Source organism: Xyrauchen texanus, chromosome 23 (assembly GCF_025860055.1).
Source record: "Xyrauchen texanus isolate HMW12.3.18 chromosome 23, RBS_HiC_50CHRs, whole genome shotgun sequence".
Classification (NCBI taxonomy): Eukaryota; Metazoa; Chordata; class Actinopteri; order Cypriniformes; family Catostomidae; genus Xyrauchen; species Xyrauchen texanus.
In genome coordinates, this window is record NC_068298.1 from 582,959 (window position 1) to 590,458 (window position 7,500).

At 43.9% G+C, this 7,500-nt stretch overlaps 1 protein-coding gene across 3 annotated transcripts in view; it reads right to left on the reverse strand.

Annotated features, from left to right (window-relative positions):
• The window catches only part of slc2a9l2 (solute carrier family 2 member 9, like 2), a 68,379-nt gene that overhangs the window by 59,802 nt on the left and 1,077 nt on the right, over nucleotides 1-7,500 (reverse strand). For 2 of the 3 annotated variants that reach the window (XM_052154621.1, XM_052154618.1), the window contains exon 1: nucleotides 2,967-3,330. The gene's annotated coding sequence lies outside the window, so the exon portion shown is untranslated. Of the gene's footprint in view, nucleotides 1-2,966; nucleotides 3,331-7,160; nucleotides 7,254-7,482 lie in introns of those variants that run through there. The other variant, XM_052154619.1, reaches the window with a different exon arrangement.

The following is a 7,500-nucleotide window of genomic DNA, read 5'->3' on the forward strand; positions in this document are numbered from 1 at the left end:
AGTGAACAGACGTTTCTGCACTTTGGACATCAGGACATTACGCAACATTTCACCTACTGAAACACAAACTGATACGCCAAACCCTAACCTCACAGACACTGTACACAGACTGTACATATGCACACACACACACACACACACACACACACTGTACACACACTGTACACACACAGTTAACACACACACGGTACACAAACACAAACACACACTGCACACACACACACACACACACACTGTACACACATGCACATACTTATGCATACACACGCAAAAAATATACACACACACGTACGTACACACACATACATACACACGCACAAACACACACACCTACGTACACACACACACTGTATACACACACACAGTATACAAACACACACACACAATGTAAACACACACACCGTATACACACACACTGTACACACAATGTACACACACACACACACACTGCACACACACACGGTACACACACTCTGTACACATATACACACACTCTGTACACACACACACTGCACAAACACACTGTACACAATTTACACACACACTGTACACACACACAGTACACCTACACTGTATACACACACACTGCACACACACTCACTTCACCCACACTGTACAAACACACACTGTACACACAAACGGTTAACACACACATGGTACACACAAACTCTGTACACACATACATGGTACACAGACACACACACACACCCTCTACACACACAATCACACTGTACACACACGCACACTGTACACACACACACATTGAACACACCACACTGTACACACACACACACACACTCTCTATACACAAACATACACACACACTTTACACCACACACACTGAACACACTTACACACACACACACAGTGCACACACTGTACACACGCACACACACAGTACACACACTGTACACACACATACTGTACACACACACACACACACAAACACTTTACACACACACACTGTACACACACAAACACACACTGTATACACACTGTACTCACACTGTACACACACACAGTACACACACACAGACTGTACACACACACACACACACTGTACAAACACACACTGTACATATATGGTACACACACATACACTGTACAAACACACACATGGAAGACACACACTGTACACACAAACAAACTGTACAAACACACTCTGTACACGTACACACAGGGTAGACACACACTGTATACACAAACACACACACTGTACACAGACATACACACTGTACACACACACACACACACTATACACACACATTTTACACACACACACATACACACACAGTACACAAACACACACACACACACACACACACAGCGCACACATACACACACACACAGTCACACACACTGTACACACTCAAACACACACACACGCATTGTATTTAGCCTACTAAAGGTGGGATGATACGGTTATCTCATGATTCAAAATAATTTTAAAGATGTAACTCATTAAATATAACAGCAATAAAGATGTAACGCATTAAATATAACTGCATTAAAGATGTAACGCATTAAATATAACTGCATTAAATATTACCGCATTAAAGATGTAACGCATTAAATATAACTGCATTAAATATTACCGCATTAAAGATGTAACGCATTAAATATAACTGCATTAAAGATGTAAGGCATTAAATATAACCGCATTAAATGTAGATGTAACACATTAAATATGTAACGCATTAAATATAACTGCATTAAATATAACTGCATTAAAGATGTAACGCATTCAATATAAGAGCATTAAAGATGTAAGGCATTAAATATAACCGCATTAAATATAACTGCATTAAAGATGTAACGCATTAAATATAACCGCATTAAATATAACTGCATTAAAGATGTAACGCATTAAATATAACTGCATTAAATATTACCGCATTAAAGATGTAACACATCAAATATAACTGCATTAAAGATGTAATGCATTAAATATAACTGCATTAAAGATGTAACGCATTAAATATAACCGCATGAAATATTACCGCATTAAAGATGTAAGGCATTAAATATAACTGCATTAAAGATGTAACGCATTAAATATAACCGCATTAAATATAGATGTAACACATTAAATATGTAACGCATTAAATATAACTGCATTAAATATAACCGCATTAAAGATGTAACGCATTAAATATAACCGCATTAAAGATGTAAGGCATTAAATATAACTGAATTAAAGATGTAACGCATTAAATATAACTGCATTAAAGATGTAAGGCATTAAATATTACCGCATTAAAGATGTAATGCATTAAATATTACCGCATTAAAGATGTAACGCATTAAATATAACTGCATTAAAGATGTAAGGCATTAAAGATGTAACGCATTAAATATAACCGCATTAAATGTAGATGTAACACATTAAATATGTAACGCATTAAATATAACTGCATTAAATATAACCGCATTAAAGATGTAACACATTAAATATAACTGCATTAAATATAACTGCATTAAAGATGTAACTGCTATAACACAACACAATCACCGTCTTTACATTCCACGCCATTGCAGTGACACCTATTGGTTAGTTTGTCGTAACATTTCTGTAAATACACTCCGTAAAACTGTTTGTAGATTCTGTTCATTCGCTCAAGCAGCTGCATGAGGCGCTTCATCCTGAGATGTTTTTTAGATTGAAGGAGTTCACACGTATTCTGCAGACTTATTTTACGAACTGATACAGCACATTTATAAAATAATAACATTTTGATTGGGAATCTTTGTATTTGTCTTTTTAGTGATTTCAAGCAGAAGTCTTCAGATGAAACGGTTCTCAAGATCATGACTCAATTCAGTCCAGTGTGTCCAAACGTTTAAGTGTCAAACTATGGGTTAGAATATCACTGCAACCTCACAGTACCATGTCCTCAAATATGCAAGAGAAATGTATTATCTGTAAGTAAATCCCACACAAATCAAGAGCCCTGAAGATCACAAACCTCCTGTGCTGAAGCGCTGCTGCCGTCAGTGTTGAGCTGCAGATGAAGGGCACAGACACATGGCACTGACTCTACCAACTGTATGCCATCTATCTGTCGATCTCTGCGGTCCTGACACTATCTGTCGATCTCTGCAGTCCTGACACTATCTGTCGATCTCTCTGACACACTGAAACAGAAAATCACTGTTTACGTTTCAGTACAAAGTCCAACATGACAGCGCCAAACTGCTCGTGTTACAGTGTCCTGCTGCGGGTGCACATGCTGCGTGTGATTTCTCAGATGACTTCCACATACTGAATATGTGACACTGTATGGAGGAATATATCAGAACTCTTTTGGTTCCTGGGTAGTAAGTGTTCTTTCCTTGCTTGTGTGACCAGGACAGCGATATTTTGAAATGTACCAATTATCCAATGAGAAAACAAGCGAATGTGTGTCAACAACGTGAATCCAAATTAACACGTATTCATACTAAAGTTATACATAAATGACTAGAAAAAGATTTATAATTTAGAGATTTACTGATTATACTGTAGCCCCAAATGTACTCATCATACTTCAAGGCGTCCAGCAAGGTCCCCGAGTGTGCCAGGGGACGAGACTGGCACGTGTTACCATTATGGAGCAGCATGGCTTTGAGGGTCCTGGATGAGCGGTCAGTGAAGAGGCGACACTCATTCTGGTTACAGGCGATCCCGATTGCCTCGAACAGACCGGTCACATTGTGGCAGTGCCCATCTTGGTGGGTGAAGACGCTGGACAAAAGGTTGGTGGCGCTTCCTCTGATCTGTGACTTGCACACTTTCACCCAAAAGTTCCACTGCTGAAGCCTAGGCGTCAAACACTTCGGCATTGGACTTGGTAAGACCAAGATCTCTAATCAAGTCGTTGAGGTGTTTTTGGTTGGGGTAGGATGGGTTTCTCTCCTCAGCACCATTATCTGGATCTACAACGTCTTCCTCGCTCTCTGACTCGCTGCTCTCTTCTAAAGATGTCTGCTCTCTCCGGAGGAGCGGGTACGGGGAGCTCATGGCCGTGTGGGGCGATGGATGAAGGAAGGTGCGGTGCATTCTTGCCAGTCTGGCGTTTGGAAGGGTCCAACATGCAGAAGCAGCAGTTGCTTCGGGATGGCTGAAGCTCATGGCTCTCTTTTCCCGTCTGCACCATCCAACCAAAATACATTTCACCCGTGACTAATGTGTAAGAGATTCTCAAACATTTTTCATATACGATATATTAATTCAATAACATTGAAAAAAATTAAAAACTCTCACAATTTTATAACATAAAATGTTGAGCAACAATTGTCCATCTCACCTTCCAGAGATGTTGTGCAGTGCCCGCTGGTGAAATGAGGTGCCCAGGGTTTGTCTTGATCCCTGACGGGCAGGGACGGATTATGACTTGCAAAGGACCCGGGGCCAATTATCCGCCCCAAGGGCCCCCCTCCAAAATTTGTGTGGCGTGGTGGTGTTTTCGGGTGGGGTTCATTTTCATTGTTGATGGGTTTTCAAGCGGGGATCGTCAAACTGGATTGCGCAACCTTAAAGCCCATGGGCAGTCAAGGGCCCCTTGTAGTCAAGGACCCTTGGGCACGGGCCCCATTGGCCCAATCGGTAATCCATCCCTTCTGACAGGTATGCTGAAATATGCCTTGTAGGCATCACACAGGGCCGCTGCTAGCCAAATTGATGCCCTACGCAGAGTTCCAGGTGGACGGGGGTTCGTGTGATATTAGAGAAGCTAGATGATTAGAATCATCTGTGTTCTGCAACGGCTTTCAGGTGCTTGAATAACGTATAATGTGCGAATATGGACAGCCGGTGGACTTTCTGGTGCCCTCCTAGTGAGTTGGTGCCCTCCACAGACTGCATAGTATGCATGTAGGGAGCAGCGGTACTGGCCTCACACATCGTAGCAGATGCTTCCACAGAGTACTTTTCGCTCATCTTGATAAATTGGCAAAATGCTTCTGCCGGATGTTTGTCCACTTATACAGCTGGAACTAAACTGAACCAGTGGCCTTAAGACCCCTGTATTATACTACTTACACTGGAAAGTTCCAGAAAGTTCTAGAAGTTACTCCAAGTTTACTCCGCACTGAATCTATCAGGAATGTTCTGGAAAATAGGTACATTTCAAAATATCACTGTCCGGGTCACAAAAGCAAAGTTTGTGGGGAATAAAAGTCATTTTCTATAGTTTAGTCCCCCTATGAGCTTCACACATCATCTTGACCTCACTTTACCTGAATGAGAGATCATTAATAACAGGTGTAAACGGGGCTGTGGACTCGCGAGACCTACATTCAGACTCAATCCAGGTCAAAGAACAACACCTGCAGAACATGCACAGAAAACTGATGAGCAACAGGCGTGTTATGCAATTTCCAACAACTGTTTATCTGCATATCATATATGGTGTGAACTGTACACAATCAATGCCATAAAAGGGAAATATCTCTGATCTATCCTCTATAAAGTTTATCACTTTAAAACTCTGTCCTGATGACACACCTTGAGGACTGTTGAGTGTTTCAATTCAATCTTACAATCAGTAGCTTGTGTGAGCGAGAGCAACCGTAACCAAGAGAAGTGTTATAATGTTGACCTTAGCAGGTTTATATGTTAACACACGTGTTTAAAGAGTCACTGTTCTCACACACACACACACACACACACACTCTCTCACACACTCACACAACAACAACAACAACAACCGCCGCCATTCACCACTAAGTGGCGGTGACGCTTGTGCCAGGCTATGTGCACGTTAAGGCCACATGAAGTGTCGAACGCCCGCTGGCAGGAGGTCACGGGACAGATCCAACCGCTGACACGGGTCGACTGACTGAGATGACTGGCTGATGCACCACCTGTGCCCCCTACTGTGCCAACTTGCTGTGCTTTAGCCACCCTGCGCTCTGCTCGTGGTTGTGAGCGTCGCTCCTCTGCCCTCCGTTGTTGTTGGAGGGCGACTGCCTCCAACTGGCCAGCAGCATCCTTCACAAGCCTCCTCCAAAGAGGCCGATCTTGACACTGCTGGTACCAGTCATCGGCAAGTCCACTCAGCTCCACATCCTCCTGTACCACATCACTCCATCCCTTCTCCAGCCCGTGCCGCTCCGCTTAGCCCCTCTATCCGGCCAAACAATAACTGTTTAGGCATGCGGTGGCCGGGCATGCGGGCTACATGACCCAGCCAACGCAACCTTGCCTGCCGGAGGAGCTCACCGATGGGACTTTGTCCACATCTTTCAAAGACTTGTGAGCTCCTCACACAGTCCAGCCTGGTTAAACCCAGGATGGATCTTAGGCAGGCCAGCCTAAATGTTTCTAACCGGCGATGATGTTCCATTAGGGGGGTCCACGTCTCGCCTAGCATAGAGAAGGGAGGGAACGACCGTGGCCGAGAATACTTGAAGCTTTGTGCGGAGCGACAAACCGGGTAGCTTCCACACAGCATTACGCAGCCGATGAAAAGATAATGCCGCTCGACTGATTCGAGTGAGACCTCTGCTGTCAAACCGGAGCTGGTCATAAGCACACTTCCCAGGTATGGAAAACACTCCACTCTCTCCACAACTGCCCCATAACCAATTGGGAGCTGTGGGGGTGTAGTGTCCGATAGTACATAATACCCAGGAAGGTGCTTAGCTTTGGTTGGGCTGATGGTAAGGCCCCATCTCTTAGTGGCAAGCTCCAGGTTCATCAGCAGCGCCTCCAACTCCTCCTCTGAGTGAGCAGCAATCACCAGATCATCAGCATACATAATGTGGTTGACCAATAGGGAGCATCCCTTGACCGTGCCCGAGCATCGATCAACCTCCCATTATATCTGTACCAGATGGAAATTCCTCCAGTACAGCCATCGAAGGCTTCACAAACCACATGGTCGAAATAGATATTAAATAATGTGGGAGCCAGAGGACATCCCTGTCGCACTCCAAGGTGAACAGGGAATGGCTCCGACTCCCGACCACGTAGTTTTACCCGGGCCCGCTCGCCATCATGAAGGTCCTTACATATACACACACACACACACACTCACACATGCACACACACGCACTCAAACACACACGCACTCACACACACACTCACGCACACATACATGCACACACACACTCAGACACAGTCACACAGTCACACCACACACACTCTCACACACTGTCACACACTGTCACACACTCACAGGAATATTTCGGATCTGGTCGCGATCTCCAATCCCCCCGGTCCCGTCTGTCTATGTTCGTGCCCAGTGAAGCGCAGTCATGAGTCTGAGTCTCTGGAGACGTCGCGAAGGAAGTAGAAAGAATGACACACACACACACACACATAATCAGCCTGCATTCAATCTACTCAATGTGTATTACAGCAAACATGTTATTTATATTCTTCAGAAGACAAAGGAACAAAGAATCAGCCAATAGGAAAGTGACATCCAGGGTCAAGGGGGAGAAATGGCTGCTCTGGAGTAATACAGGAAAGGGCAGATGCAGATGCGCCAGACTTACGGTTGACCTTGTTCACCT